Source organism: Solanum verrucosum, unplaced genomic scaffold (assembly GCF_900185275.1).
Source record: "Solanum verrucosum unplaced genomic scaffold, falcon-dt-bn FXZP01000118.1, whole genome shotgun sequence".
Classification (NCBI taxonomy): domain Eukaryota; kingdom Viridiplantae; phylum Streptophyta; class Magnoliopsida; order Solanales; family Solanaceae; genus Solanum; species Solanum verrucosum.
In genome coordinates this window covers 2,496,566-2,511,638 of record NW_026020568.1, presented here as the reverse complement: position 1 = coordinate 2,511,638, position 15,073 = coordinate 2,496,566, and the positions used below count along the sequence as shown (strand labels likewise).

General features: G+C 31.1%; 1 long non-coding RNA gene and 1 pseudogene across 1 annotated transcript; one reads left to right on the top strand and one right to left on the bottom strand.

Annotated features, from left to right (window-relative positions):
* The window catches only part of LOC125810471 (sesquiterpene synthase 15b-like), a 47,979-nt pseudogene that overhangs the window by 21,289 nt on the left and 11,617 nt on the right, over nt 1-15,073 (bottom strand).
* On the top strand, nt 11,513-14,219 carry LOC125810593 (uncharacterized). The gene is made up of 3 exons (XR_007441876.1): nt 11,513-11,662; nt 12,766-12,881; nt 14,123-14,219. It is a non-coding gene; the product is annotated as an uncharacterized LOC125810593 (long non-coding RNA).

The window sequence follows — 15,073 nt, the reverse complement described above, 5'->3', positions numbered from 1 at the left end:
ATAACATATTTGTTTCCATTAGATCTCTTAAAAGTAAGTCAAATGCTTCAACCATTTTCTTTTTTGCCATTGAAATTTCATCCCACACAATTAATCGTGCATCTCGTATTAAAGATGCTAGTGAACTTTGTTTACTAATATTGCAAGTAAAATTTTCATTGACATCAATAGGAATTTTAAATCGAGAATGAGCAGTTCGACCTCCGGGAAGAAGTGAAGCTGCAACACCAGAACTTGCAGTTGCTAAAGCTATAAATCCCTTGTGTCTTATTGTAGCTAATAAAGCACGATATAAAAAACTTTTACCAGTTCCACCAGGACCATCAATATAGAATGCTCCAAATTTATTTGACAATACTCTATCAAGAATAATATCGTAAGCTTTTCTCTGTTCAGTGTTTAATTTATTTTGTAATAATAAATCTTCCTCACTAACAATGATATTTCTTTCGTAATGAACTTCTTTAGCTTCTCTTGCTGTTGATGTAGGTTTGATATATTCTGAAATTAGTTCAAATTCATTAATGTCACGACCCATCGAATGAAGAACATCATTAATGCAATTTAATACTTTATAACGTATTTCTCTTACATTTAAGTTCAAACTTTTTTTGAAATCTTCAGACATTGGGCTTTCAAATCTTTCCCATAATTCTCTAGGATTTGTTGGATTACAATAAATCAATAACATAGCAAATAATTGTCTTAAACTGGATGGCATTTGATAACTTGCAGCTTCAGTCATGCATTCTACCAAATTATTATCACAAAGTAATAGTTCTCTTTTTTCTGCAGCTTCCCTAAATGAATTATATTGTACTCCATTTACAGTTCTGAGATCTTCATATGATTTTGGCCCTCTTACGTTCATTAAAAGAAGTCTAAGATAGTATCTTTCTCCCTCGGTTGGATGACATGTCACTACACGTCCAATAACATGACCTCTTTTGCGACGTGTTCACATTTTATCTGTTGTTGACCATACAAAATGTTCTGGAAATTCACGATATAATAAATTTAGATCCATAGCTTCTTTGTTTGATTTATTCATTAAAAAAAATTCAGTCAACATTGTTTTTCTTATCATGGGATTACTTGCAATTTTATTAATATTGTCGGTACTTTTGAAGGAAACAAGTTGTTGTCCATCAAGATGTAGTTGTAGATGATATACACTTGGACTCATTTCACTAATAGGAAAAGCGAATATTCTCCATGAAGCTTCAGGTGGTGATACCCACCTAGCAGATTGATATTCTTTTATTTCATCTATCTCTAGGTTTACATCATTAGTCTGTATATGAAATGCTATTTTATCATGTCCTTTGCAAATGTATTTATAAATGTACTTAACAACTTTTATATCCGAACAAATCTCTACATTTATATGACAGTTGAATTTACAAAGTAAATATGGATTGTAAGGTACAACCCATGAGTTATCAAGAAAGTGTCCTCTAATTTTCACACTTTTTCCTGTATTTCGTCTTCTATAAATTGGGTATGAATTTTTTCCTTTAGTTGTTTGTTCTACAAACTCTTTAGGATACTTACTTTTACAACGTCCTTTTTTTTTCATACAAGAATTTGTTGGATTCAACTTACCACAAGGACCATGCATCATGTGTTGTGTAACAAGTGAATATAAATAGGGATATATATTTTCATCTGGTATTTCAGCACATACAAATCGATCATATGCTTCTGGAGTTAGTAATTTGTAATTCTCATTTAGTATAATAAGAAAGTGAGCATAGGGAAGCCCTCGTTTTTGAAATTCTATTGTATACATAAATGCTGCAACTTTACCAAATATATGCCTTTTCATTATATCATTTTTCAATTCTTCTATTTTTGCCCTAAACACTCTACTAACCAGATCAGGCCTATTTTGTACCTCATCAGTCGATATAAGTTTTTCTTCTATTTCGGGCCAAGAAGGATTACATGTTATAGTCAAAAATATATCAGGTTTTCCAAAACGTTGTACTAATGCAATAGCATCCATATACCGTCTACGCATATCTCTTGGACCTCCAGTAAAGCTAAGTGGAAGTATGCGTTGTTTTCCTATATGTGAAGTTTCTCTTTCCCCCTTACGTAAAACATCCAAAATTCCGTCTAACACATCAGTTCTAATTAAATCTTGATTAAAAGAAGCAAAGTCTAATCGTTGGCTTTCAATTTTTATCCATTCATCTACTACATATTGTTGGAATAATCTTCCTGCATGCAAGACTATATTTTCATCATCTCTTATTTGGAGTTTGTAACAATAATATTCACGACAAGAAATAGTGTCTCGTTTGTGCTTTTCTTTTAGCATAACTTCGGCTTCCATGTTAAGCAGTCCATCTATTGAACACATATTTTTTATACTTGGTAGTTGTTCTTGTTCGCAATATATTTGTGTTGATGTTCTTGAAGAACATTTAATTTTCTTAATACCACAGTGCCATCCACCTTGACCATATGGAAATAGCAATGGATATTGCAATGGGTCATAACAACCGTAATAATAATTTACCAATTGACTTTTATCACTTTTTGTATATATTCGAATATGTGGTGGAGTAGAATTAGTAATATCTTGTTCTACCCATATTCCTGCAACTTCTGATACTGTTGGTAAGTTATATATACGCTGATCTAAGCCAGAATCACACTTAAGTGCAATATAAAAATCAGATAATTGTGGAACATCTATTAAAGACTTTAAAAACATAGAGTATGGATTAATTTTTAGTATTTCCATCAAAGTTCTCACAACATACTCATTTAATTTATTTGAACATGCCATTCGATTTTGTAATTCATTTTGACTATCAAAAAAATATAACTGCAGATTTTTTCCTTTTTTATTGGTAGGAATCAAGTCATTGATGAAATGATACATCTGACCTTGAACCCGAAAAGTATAAATACCATTATTTCTTTTTGCTAATTCTTTGTCATAAGTTACTCCAAGAGATGTGAAAGCAAATATATTATTGTACGTTCTAATGTAAGTTCTAAAATGTTTTGATAGCTCTGTATTGTCCAGATAAAGGTTCTTTAATTCTATTGGAATCTCATGTGAAGTTAATTGAACAGAACCATTGCTACAACAAAATGCAGGCGGTTCATATTCAAATTTTTTGGCTTTACAAAATTGACAATTTGATACTTCTTTTAATTTGATATAATTCATTTCTGATGGCATAGTACTACCTATTTCTGATAGGAGCAACATGGGTTTTCTCATAATAAGATTAGAACTTTGTGCAACAGAAACAATGGTGGAATTAGAAGATGATGCAGTAGGTAAATCATTATTCATTGAACTTTCAGATAAGTTATGTTTTCTTATTTCAGCTCTCTTTGCTCGACGACGTGCTAGAAGAATCTTTTTTTCCTCAGGTGGCATCAATTTGTATAATTCGCGTCTCCTAGCATCTCTATCCGCATTTGATTTTTGAAAAACATGCACATTTTTATGATTTATATTAGAAATAATGGTGGAATTAGAAGATGATGCAGTAGCCAAATCATTATTCATTGAACTTTCCGATAAGTTATGTTTTCTCATTTCAACTCTCTTTGCTCGGCGACGTGCCAGAAGAATCTCTTTTTCTTCAGGTGGCATCAATCTGTATAATTCGCGTCTCCTAGCATTTCTATCCGCATTTGATTTTTTTAAAGCATGCACATTTTTATGGTTTCTATTACTTGACATATTTGGGATCTAAATGATTTTACACAAAACAATTATCTGATAAATAATAGTAAGAATTTTTGATAAATAATAGTAATAATTTTAAAGAAGGGATTAGTACTTACCACACACTAAGAGAGAAGTGAAACACAGGAGCGAACAAATATCGTAAGGAAGTGAAAATTCTGTAAAGTTAATAGTTCAAACCATATATTAAATTTAATATAATAGACATGTATAAAGGTTGATTTAAAATATTGTAGAAGAGACTATGGAATGAAAATAGTAACAAACAACATATAGTTTTTTTTCATTGAAGTCTCAAAAATTGATAAGTAGATAATACAAACAAAAATTAATAAAGATGAAGCGATTCAGGTTTAATGTTATAAACTTATTAGTATATTAAAAAAGGTAAGAAAACTACTGTGATAAATTTGAAGATAATAATGGGCCCTACATTTATAGAAGTCCGTGTGTTTTGTTTTACTCTTCCAATGTGTGGATAGCCACGTGGCCTTAACAATATGCTAGAATACATTATAGCACCCTCATAAGCTACCTAGCAACACTACTACAGATTTCCTAATACTCCAGTTGTTATAGATAATCAAATACAACTTTAGAATGGATAAAAACATTAAAATTTTATTTAGTGGCTATTTTTTCCGCTGCACTCTACATTTCCACTGAATATCAGATCTAACAAAGGAGACATATAAATTGGGTATCAAAGATAGCCACGTGGCCTTAACAATATGCTAGAATACATTATAGCACCCTCATAAGCTACCTAGCAACACTACTGCAGATTTCCTAATACTCCAGTTGTTATAGATAATCAAATACAACTTTAGAATGGATAAAAACATTAAAATTTTATTTAGTGGCTATTTTTTCCGCTGCACTCTACATTTCCACTGAATATCAGATCTAACAAAGGAGACATATAAATTGGGTACAAAGAGAAAATAGGATTAAGTAATCGATTTCTACACAAACAAGTCAAAATTAAGTAATCGATTTCTACGCAAACAAGTCAAAATACATATATAAATTGTGGTCTAGAAGTTGAGAATACTCAATTTATGAAAAAAAATATATATACGAAAGAAGAGAACTGAAGATTTAAAAAAAAAAAAAAACAATCATAAGAGAAAAAGACACTTACCGGAGAAGATATGGAGACAACACTGAAGAGTGAGCAGTGATGGGAAGAGAGGAGGTCTCTTTACTTGTGTCTAAAGTGTAATTCTAGAAAATTCCTTTTAAGCTACCTAGCAACACTACTGCAGATTTCCTAATACTCCAGTTGTTATAGATAATCAAATACAACTTTAGAATGGATAAAAACATTAAAGTTTTATTTAGTGGCTATTTTTTCCGCTGCACTCTACATTTCTACTGAATATCAGATCTAATAAAGGAGACATATAAACTGGGTATCAAAGAGAAAATAGGAATAAATAATCGATTTCTACACAAACAAGTCAAAATACATATATAAATTGTGGTCTAGAAGTTGAGAAATACTCAATTTATGAAGAAAAAAAAAAGACACTTACCGGTGAAGATATGGAGACAACACTGAAGAAGTGAAGAGTGAGCAGTGATGGGAAGAGAGGAGGTCTCTTTATTTGTGTCTAAAGTGTAATTCTAGAAAATTCCTTTTTATAGTTACATAGCTAGATATTATTTAGTAGTAAAAGACTCATTTACCCTTGGTTGTCTTTGGGCTTATCTTTCTAGAAAATTCCTATTTAGTGTGTGGATGATGGAGTAAAAGACTCATTTATCCTTGGTTGTCTTTGGGCTTATCTTTCTAGAAAATTCCTATGTAGTGTGTGGATGATGGATAGGTAGATATTATATTATTTTTAGTAGTAAAAGACTCTTTTACCCTTGGTCGTCCGGTCGTCTTCACATTTCTATATAGTAGTAATATATACTTCGTTGGTAATATTACCAACAAAAGGTGTGCGTTAGTAATATTTCAGTTGGTAATCCATTGATAGAATGTTGCTAAATTTGGCGCCATTTTTCCCGCCGTATTTACCAACTAAAATACTTAGTTAGTAAGATTTTGGTTGGTAATCTGTTAGAATTTTGTTGTTAAGTTTTAAAATATAATTTAGTTAGAAATAAGTTGGTAATCTGTTAGTAGAATACTAACCAACTTAAGTTGTTAGTAAAATCTATTGGCAATTTGGGGTTTTTTTTGTAGTGGTTGATTCTTCACTACCTGAAATACCCGAGTTCACCTCATTATCTGAAGTACTCCTATGCCCGTGTCTCTACCAGTTGAACCATTTAGAAAGTCCTATAGGACTCCCAAACCTCCTATTTGGATGAAGGCTATATTTCTCCCACAAGAATAAAGGCCTCATGTATTTTTCCTATCTCCAATTATGTGGCCTATGATCAGATCTCTCCTTATTACATATCAGCATTGGCAGCTTACTCAGCTGTTTTGAAGCCTACTTCCTACTCTGAAGTTGCTACAGATCCTAAATGGATTGCTGCCATGCAGTCTGAGATTGATGCTCTGCTGGATAATCACACATGAAGTATAGTTGATCTTCCTTCTGGCAAGTCTCCAATTGGGTGTAAGTGGGTGTACAAAATTAAGCACAAAGCTAATGAAGAGGTTGAAAGTTATAAGGCAAGGCTGGTAGCTAAAGAGTTTAGTCAGAAAGAATGGCTAGACTACACAAATACTTTCTCTCATGTTTCTAAGATAGTGATTATCCGGTCTGTTGTGGCTATATGCATTCCTCCAAGGTGATCTTTTTGAAGAAGTATATATGCAGATTCCTCATGGGTTTGGCAGCCATAGGGGGAATGATAAAGTGTGTAGACTACACAAATCCCTTTATGGTCTAAGAAACTTAATGAGGCCTTACTACAACTTGGTTTCAAACAAAGTCATTTTGACTATTCATTATTTACCAAAAAGACTGGAATTCATCTAGTTGTGGTCTTAGTATATGATCTATTGGTAACTGGTAGTTGTCCTGAGTTGATTCTACAGACAAGAAATGATCTCAAGTTGAAGTTTAAAATGAAAGACTTGGGCCAGTTGAAGTTCTTTTTGGGCATGGAGTTTTCTAGATCACAAAAGGGGATCCATATAAGCCAAATGAAGTATGTACTGGAGTTGATATCAGAAATGAGGCTTAGAGGTGCTAAAACTGCTAGCACACCTCTAGAAACCAATGTCAAGCTGACCTCTTTTGAGTATGACAATCATGTAAATGAGGAAAAAAATGGAACCTAGTGATCAGCTATTAGATGATGCTGGTCCATATCAGAGACAAATTGGAAGACTCTTATATCTAACAATGACAAGAGTGGACATATCTTATGTTATGCAGGTGTTGAGTCAGTTTATGCACAAGCCTAAACAATCTCATATAGAGGCAGCTCTAAGGGTGGTCAGATATGTCAAAGCTTAACCATGTCTCTCGGACTGTTAATGCCTTCATTAAGCTCAGGCAAACTAGCTTATTGTGACTCTGACTGGGGTGGATGTCTTGAGTCCAGGAGATCAGTTACAGGGTACACTGTGAAGTTTGGTGATGCCTTAGTATCTTGGAAGTCCAAGAAATAGGAGACAGTAGCAAGGAGCTCTGCAGAGGCTGAGTTCAGAGCCATGGCTTCTACAATTACTGAAATAACCTGGCTGGAAGGGTTGTACAAAGAGCTAGGAGTTAACATTAAGCAGCATGTACATTTGTTCTGTGATAGCAAAGATGCAATCCAAATTGCTACTAATTCAATATTTCATGAAAGAATCAAATACATTGACATTGACTGTCATTTTGTAAGAGAAAAACTTGTTCAAGGGCTGATTCAAACACTGCATGTATCGACAAAGGAATAACTAGCTAATGTGCTCACAAAGGGCTTAAGAAGACTGCCACATGAATACTTAGTTTCCAAGCTGGGATTGTAGAACTTGTTTCAACCATCATCTTGATGAGGGGTGTTGGTTAGACTTATGATAGCTAGGATTAGAGCAGTTCTCAAGATAATTATTCTTGAAGCAGTTAGAAGGTTAGAAAGTTGTTAGAGTTAGTTAGCACAGTAACTTTCCTTTATATAGACATAGCAATGTAAAGATACTTTTTTAATGCTTTCAGCTTAATGAGAATGAGTTCTCTTTCTTCCATAATTCTCTCTGTATCTTCTTCTTTCTGATCCTTTTGCATCTTCTCGATGGTGATTATTCCATAAGTTTACAGTGCGCAATTTATTTTTTTCAAAAGAAATATGTTATGTTGAAAATTGGCAACCGGTTATTTAATACAAGATTTTTTTTTTGACATTTTTCATTCCTATAAATTGAGAGAGAGCAACAGAGAGTTATCCACAAACTATATTTTCTGTAATTGGTAAGAAAATAATGTGGAAATAATATTGTATTTCTTTGTTCCTTTATATTTGTTCAATTTTTTATTTATTTATTTATCATTTTTTTACTTGTTATTTTGACAAATTAAGAAAGAATAACTTTTTTTTTACCTATTATATCCCCAATTTATTAATATTAAATTAATGTCTTAAAAAAATATAGTTAGTAAAGATCTTTGGGATCCTCTCAATTAATAGGGATAAAATGATAAACTCACTATAACAATCAATATTTTCTTGATAGGTGTGTCAAGTCAAAATTTGACAAGTAAAAAGGGACCGAGGGAGTAATAAGTTATGTGAAATAAAAGAATGTTGTTTATTTAGAAAGTGTGGTAGTTTCTTGATACCATCAAGTTATAATCACTGATATTAATTACTCCCTCTGTATAATAATAGTTGTCCACTATGTTATTTTAAGATGTCCAACAATACTTGTCCACTTTGAGAAATCAATGAATAATTTTACATTTACTTCCTAATTTACCCTTATCATTAATTATAGTCATTTCTTCATTATATTTTTCAAGACATTACATTTATTATATTCAAAGGGTGATATAGTAAAATTTCCCTGTTATTTTTAGTTTCTTAAGAAGTGTGCAAAGTCAATAGTGGACAAGTATTGTTGGACAGAGGGAGTATTTTGCTTGGGTATTATATTTTTATTCCGTTAAAATATTTGATGATATTATTATTCTCTTATTATTGCTATTTAATGTGGATATTATTCTTGGATGAGATTATTATTTACCATTATTAGAATCATGAGAAATAATAGTTTACTATTCTTTCAATTCCTCGGTCTTAGGAGAGATAATTATGAAAAATGATGTCTATGCATGAAAGTCATTTTTGACTATCAAGATATTAGGGACATTATAGACAAATGGTATATACAAAATTCACTACTGAGGAAATTGTCCCAAAATGCATCATTAAAGACAAATGAAGAAACCAAATCCATATCATTATTGTAGAAAGACAATAAAGGTTGTGGATTAAAGTTGATTGATTCCTAAGTTGCCTTCATTCACTCGTCTTGCTACTTCGGAACTGTTCAGATCAATAGGCCCTCACGCTCATCCATCAGTTTTAGATGTGTTTGGATGATGGCATGGTTGAGAAAGTGGTTGATGCAACCACCTCCAAGAAAGGGAGATTTTGTAAAATTTTCTACAAGGAATTGATAATGTGAAGAAGATAAAACTTTAAAGACTGATTTTGAAGTTTTAAAAATAAAAGAATCTGAATATATTTTGAATTTTTGTTCAAGAGCGATAGCTATTTTTAATCAACAGGTATGGGGAGGAAATAGATGATTTGTGTGTGGTAGGTCTTCTCCTTTGCTCTTGTTAACCTAAATTTGGGTGAAATTACTATTTTTCCAACCATGATTATTTAGGGTGACATGAAATTCTATCACTCCCACTATTAAGAGCAAAAATGTTGGTGGTGAATATTTAGGAGGCGGTATGACTTGAAAAATCATTATATTTGGTTCCATTTGTCAATTGGACCTTTCTACTTATCATTTTGTCAAATAAATACTTAAACTCGATAAAACACAATATTTTAAACTCCTATCTCACTTGATCATTGGGCATATAATACAACTAACTATACGTGATATTCAGCGTTATTTTTTTACACATCATATATTTTTTATGATACATCAGAAATTATATATTAAAAAATAAATAGTATAAAAAAAAAGTATGATTTCTCTCTCTCATTATCTGCTCTTTTCAATTTTCATTAACCACTATTTTTTGGTAGGCAAAAATTTTCATTTAACTATTGCAATATGAGTTCTATTTATTTTGAATCCAATAAACTCAAATATCAAGGAAATTCCAATAAACTCCTAATAAAATTAATTTGTCTTATCAAAATAAATACTCTAATTTTTTTTTGGAATAGATAATTTTTGATAGAGTAAAATATAATCTAATTGACGAAAAAAGATATAACGAATAACTTAGTCAAATAGCTCTAGTAATTATTTTTTTAGTAATAGTTGCCAAATTTAAATTCAAAATATAATTAATAAAATAAATTCCGATTAAAATTGATTTGTCTTATCAAAATAAATAGTATAATCTTTCTTTCATAAACAACTTTTTATAGAGTAAAATAAAATCTAATTGACGAAAAAAAGATATAACAAATAACTAAGTCAAACAGCTTTACTAAAAAAAATTTAAATAATAATTTTGTAAGTGATATGGCATTACACAAGACACTATAAAAAGATTTAGATTGTCAATATATATAAATTTAAAAGAATTTTTCTAACTCATCATCATATTAATAAGCATGACTTGAAAATAGATAAACCTTCTTATGAACTTTGACTTTTAGATAATAGTTTTGACCAACAAAATAAAGGAATTTTTTATAATGAAAAAAATCTACATTTTAAATAGGGCTAGTTTGGAATATCTCTCTCTCTATATATATATTTTTTCTATTATATAGAAACATGAAGAGGAGGACGACCAACGGCAAATCCATAAATAAGCAAAATGTATAGCTTAATAGCAATTGTACTTTGTGCATGGGAAGAACTGAAATTCCAGAAAAATCACCCAAATTCTAGCATATTCTTGAGGCCACATGGCTATCCACACATTGGAAGAGTAAAACAAATCACATGGACTTCTATAAATGTAGAGCCTATTATTGTCTTCAAAGTTATCACAGTAGTTTTCTTACTTTCCCCTCCATTTTATATTAATTTAATTTTTGAGATGTTTCACATCCTTTAAGAAAAGTAGATTAAGACATAAATTGAACGTAGTTTTTCATTTTTATCCTTGTTAATTATTGTCAAATTTATAATTAAAATAACTAAATATTAATTAATCACTAATTCCAATACTAACTAATGAAGGGTAAAATTAGAAGAACACTCTAAAAGTAATCTTGAAAATTGAACAACTAAGTTAATATAAAAAATGAAAAATACCTCAAAAATTAAATTAATATGGAATGGAGAGAGTAATAAGTTAATAACATTCAAAAATCATATAGAGTACCTTTTTTCTTTTTCTTAAAGTAGTGTAACATCCAATCTACTCAATTGTTGTATTTTGTTATTCCTTCTCAAATTCATAAATAATTTATATTCATCATATTTACGAAAATCAATTAATTTCATATAAAAGGCTATTATATATATAAATATATACACTAGACACAACATTCCGTATTAGCAAAACATAACATAATAGATATATATATTTCTATTTTTCTATTATATAGAAATGTGAAGACGACCGGACGACCAATGGCAAATTAGCAATTATGTTATTATGCAAGGGTAAAATGGTAATTATGCATGATTGATATTTTAGCAAATCAAGCTTTCTTTTGCTTTCCATTCCAGATCCTTCTAGATCTCTTTCCTCTACTTGCATATATAATTTACAATTGCTAAGACCCAAGAGACAAAGTGCTCATTCATCTTCTTCAAATCTCTTCTTCTCCTGATGATGGTGCAAAGCTTATGGGTTACGAGCTAAATCAATTGTACTATTAAAGCTTCATTTGGTAATTGTACAAGTCTTTTTGTACTTTGTGGGGGTGATAAAAGGTTTTTTGATTATCTCATCTATTGCTATTTATTTTCAAGTCAATAAATTTAATAAAGAAGATTGTTTCAAAAAGTATAACTTTGATGCCCTGTTATTTTGTGTGCCAAATTGTGACATAAGTTATTGTTCCTAAGAAGAATCCATAACCTATATTAATTCTTGGCTAATAAAATAATGATTCCCAAGAAGAAATTGTCGATCTAGCAGAGATTGTTCTGTTCTTAGAAGTGTCATTTGAGCTTCATCTATCTTGATTGTTGTCTAATAAATATAATGAATTGGAGAGGTCTGCCAAATCATGTAGATAGTAACTCTTTTGGCCATTATTTTTCTAAATAAAACCTCCAATTCAAAATTCTCAATTTTACTACCAATTTGTATGTTAATGTGAGTTGCATAATAAATGAATCCACGGGCAAAAATTCGTTTCTCATTCATTAAATTTCTTTTAGGCTTGCCCACTCACGTGACCTTAAAACATCCTCCTTCTTCAAAGCAGAGATATTGGCTCTTGCTGAAGCAGAATAGCCCTTCAATTTGTAAAAGCTTAGTAGCTCAGTTGGTTTTTGTTGACTACCTGAACTCCGCCTTGTTGGTGACGGTTTGATTCTCCACATTGTAATCCCCTTCGCATTTTCCCTTTCCCTACCCCTACCACTACCTCTACCCCCAATTTTAACCCAAAAAAAAGAAGAAGGAATAATAGCCTTCAATTCTTCTTATTCACTTTGAAGAATATTTTAACGCTATCTATACTTATATTTCTTACAATTTTCATTTTTCAATTTCACTGTTGAATTTCTTTGAGTGTTGTTGTTCCATGATGAAATTTCTCTACCTATGACGAGACGGGAAAAAAATAAAATTTGGCTTGAAGAAAATTCCTTTGTAGATTTGATACGATTTCCTTGTTATTTTTAATGTCATTGTTGACAGAAAGTTCCAATCTAACTTTTCCTTTCTGCCAATTAAGTTGAAAGCAGAGAAACATATACTTTACATACAGTTTCCTTGCCATTTTCAGCTTCTCTTAACAGTTGATTTTTGCTCTCTTTGTAGGCGTTGTCGATTCAACAAACACTTAAAACTTGCGATCCTTATGATTGTGAACTGAGAAATATATAGAATTGGATCCAGGTGTATTCTGTCATATTTTTCTGAAAAACAATAGCAAGGTACTTTTTTTCCTTGTTCCTTTTAAGTATAATTTTTTTCTTTATTCCTCTTATGATATTAATATTTTAGAAGTTCACAGAGGTCCATTTACAGTTTAGGCTATTTACGCTTTAAACAATTGTTTAAATATGTCACAGATGAAGTCCTATTTGAGAAATAGAAGTTGAACATTTGGAAAGTACCATATCAATCTATTCCAAATGGTTCTATTGTCCATTGTTTTGATTCTTGGGAAGCAAAACGAATACGATTAAAGAAAGTAAAAGCTAAAATATTGAATAGGAAAACATAACTAAAAGATGTGGCATAGTATTTTGTTCTCAAAAACAATTGTCTGCCACAATTATAAATGGCCAGCTTAAGTTGTGTGGAATAAGCACGACATCTACTGTACCCTATATTTTCAAACACAATTGGCATGTAGGAGAAAGTCTTACCATGTGACCTGAATAAATTATTGTCTAATAGCTGCCAGTGTTTTTCTTGACTTGTAAGAGTAGAAGTTACTTTGTTATTTGGGACCAAGGAATTGTTTGTCCTTCACTGAATTAGTTGAGCTATAAAAAAGAGTATTTATGAATTTTATTAAATTTTAATAAGCGGTTGGTGAACGCCAAGAGAATCCTCATGTTCTAGGGGTTTGGTTTAACAGTAAATGTTGTGCTATGTGGAACACAAAGATGTGCTAGCTGTATCACAAGTTTAAAACTTGACTGTTAGACCAAATTTTACATTTAAGTGAAGAACAACAGTGATAAATCCATTATCTTGAAAATATTTTGGTCATAAAAAATATTTGACGAGAGAGTCAACAAGATCATGTTGTTAGGAAAATGTTCCAAGAGTCTGTCTTCTTTTGCTACTCGCTATTCTTTTCCTGTTTCGATGTTTCATTTATCTCTTCATATGAGTTTTAAAAACTTTTTCCTTGGAGATTTTCATTCTTCAGTCCTCCAATGTCGTATCTACATGTTTTATAGAGTTGCTTTTATATATTCCTCACCCTCGATTTGAAATACCAAGTGTTAGTCACTCTTAATTTTATGCTGATCTGAGATCTCCATGTTGAACATCAAATTTTTACTTGTTTTGTTCATAGATTTTCCAATTGCACCACACTTTAAAATCATTTGAATTTTATCAAATTTTAAATTATGTTATATCTAGCTCTGAAGTTTTATGGAAGAAAATCATTTAGGTACAGAACACATGGGACAGTAAAATCAATTTTTTTTTATAGTTTTGACAGAGACCAAATGGAGAATTGAGATTCTGCACTCCTCTTGTGAACCATTGCGGAAGGCAAGGGTACTACCAAAAGAGAATCGTTAACCTCGGAGCCAATTTTTCAAGACCATTCCTTGTAGTAATTTTATGTCAATATGGTTAGTGAATTAAATATTGATTATTTTGAGGCAATATTGTTTACTTCAACTATTTTTTTTTCTTATATCTTTGAGTTTGTTTACCTACTTAAATTCTTATATAGGTTTTCTACTAATTTTTAGTAAAGATTAAGTTCAAGAGAATGTAACATAATGAAAAATTGTTGTAATTTGACGTCGAACTTACTGCTTCCCTTTTAGCTATATCTTACCTCTTGTGCCATTGTGATTGCAATCACTGCCTAATATAAGAAGAAAGTGATGGTAAATAGTCAATATATGGTCATTTGATGCAAGAATGTATGCAGAAGCTTAGGCAGAGTGTGTACTGTGCGTTGGAAGGGTTGCACCTAGCCGTTAAGTTGGGTAGGTTTTATTTAAGAAGAATAGTTTCATGTTGCTCAGTTTAGTCCAATAGGTTTTAAAGTTGTTTCTATTATTATCAAAATTCCCCGATATGTTTGAGGATTGAATACTTTAGGTCCAATTGCTGGCCACTTATGTTTTGTACTATCCAGCAAGAATGTTGGACTATTTAAGTATTGTATTTGTCCTTGTTGAATTGAAGCAGAGAATTGTTTAGCTAAATAGAGCATAGCTTGTTTCTTACTCTTTTCCTTTTCCTTTCTTCCTTTTCTTAGCTTCTTACTCTTCCATTATTGTCTTATTACTTTTCAATGTTGTCCTTAGCTTAATTGTATCATCATTCTTAATTGTATGATTTGTATCCACAAGTCATTTTGAATCGTGAAATGATTATCAGTTAAGAACAAATTTTAGAGAGGATTTAGTTAGCATGCTTATGA